This window comes from Myotis davidii, unplaced genomic scaffold (genome assembly GCF_000327345.1).
Source record: "Myotis davidii unplaced genomic scaffold, ASM32734v1 scaffold350, whole genome shotgun sequence".
In the NCBI taxonomy this organism is placed as follows: domain Eukaryota; kingdom Metazoa; phylum Chordata; class Mammalia; order Chiroptera; family Vespertilionidae; genus Myotis; species Myotis davidii.
This window is the reverse complement of record NW_006284938.1, coordinates 601,726-603,691: the sequence shown is the minus strand read 5'-3', so window position 1 is coordinate 603,691 and position 1,966 is coordinate 601,726.

Here is a 1,966-nt window from a genome sequence, read left to right as displayed (position 1 = left end):
AAATGAGAATAACAAGTTGAAATATAATATAATGGATGAAGAGATGATGATATTATGGTTTTACAAGCATTTTCATTAGCGTTTGCTTCCTTTAGAATTTCCCCACAAGCCAGTGACCAATAGAATCTTTACTGCACACTGGTAGGAGACTGTCTTTTATTTATTTATTTATTTATTTATTTATTTTTTACAGAGTGGAAGGAAGAGGGATAGAGTATGAGAAACATCAAAGAGAGAGAAACCTCAATGAGCTGCCTCCTGTACCCCATTACACAATTTTATTTTCTTTAAGGATAATACATCTCTAACCAAGAAAAGACAGCTGTTGAAATGAATTCACAATGATATTCATATGTAGAATAATTATGAAAAATTGAGCAATCTATTATAAAAAACTGATGAATTAGAATTTATCACAGAAATTGTATGTATTAGACTCTAATATATATATCCAAAGAAACTAGAAACATCAATCAGAAAGGATATATGCACCCCTATGTTCACAGCAGCACAATTTACCATAGCTAAGATTTGTAAAAAGCCTAAGTGCCCATCAGCCAATGAGTGGATTAGAAAACTGTGGTACATCTACACAATGGAATACTACGCTGCAGTAAAAAAGGAGTTCTTACCATTTGCAACAGCATGGATGGAAATGGAGAGCATTATGCTAAGCGAAATAATGGTTAACATGAGACATTATTCATTTCTGAAGTTTCTATGTGTGAAATGATGATGATGATGATGATGATGATAATGCTATATTTCCAAATGATTACGTTAAGCCAGACACTTATTTCTTTTTTTTATTTCTTTTTAATAGATTTTATTTATTTATTTATTTATTTTTTACAGAGTGGAAGGAAGAGGGATAGAGTATGAGAAACATCAAAGAGAGAGAAACCTCAATGAGCTGCCTCCTGTACCCCCCGCCCCTACTGGGGATGTGCCCACAACCAAGGTATATGCCCTTGACCAGAATCGAACCTGGGACCCTTCAGTCCGCAGGCCAATGCTCTATCCACTGAGCCAAACCAGTTAGGGCCAGAAACTTATTTCTACACTCCATCTTTTTGTACCACTAACTAAAGAGGTAGGGATTAGCATCATACTTGTTTGACAGATGAAAAAACAGAGACACCAAGAGGTGAAGTGACTTGTTAAAGGCCACACAGTTAGCAAATGGCAGTCTCTTTGGGGGATTTCCTGCATTTTATTCTACTAACTTGTATTGTATAGTCTTTATATGCCAGTCACTGGGATCTATAAATGTTAAAAGGTCAAGTTCCTTCCTGGAAAGCGCTCACTCTGCTTAACATGCTAACCACTTGGAGAGAGCAATATGTAAAGGTGTCAGGGAGGAATTCTTTGTGTAATGCATTTGGAAAAGGCTTCAGAGTGGAGGCGAGAGGAGCAGTGTTTGTGATGTACTGTGTGTGTGTGTGTGTGTGTGTGTGTGTGTGTGTGTGTGTGTGTGTGTGTGTGTGTGTGTGTGTGTGTGTACTCTTTACAGAGGCTAACATTATACCTGACACATAGTGGATGTGCAAACAGTACATGTTTAGGATAAATAAAACCATGCCATAAATATGAAGGTCTTCACCCAAAAGAGTTCAAAGAGAAAGTATAACCATAGCAATTTTTCAAATAACCATCTTAATGAATAAAAATGGTGGTGGAATCTTACATATTTCATTGCTATTGCTATTGTTGTTGGAATCAGAGGGATTACCAAAGTTCCCTGGCCTAAGAGTGAGGGGAGTTTTAACTACTGTCTGAGTTCTGCTAAAAGCTACTCGAGTGATCTAGGTCAGGTTGCTTCACTCTCTCTGAGGCCTCAGTTTTCCTGTAGTATATGTCCTTTGCTAAGATGGCCTCTACAGGTTCTCCTACTCAGTAATAGTTAATCTCTGCTTCTACCTCTATAGTTCTACCTCTGGGGAAACTGAGCTAATGAGTGCACAAA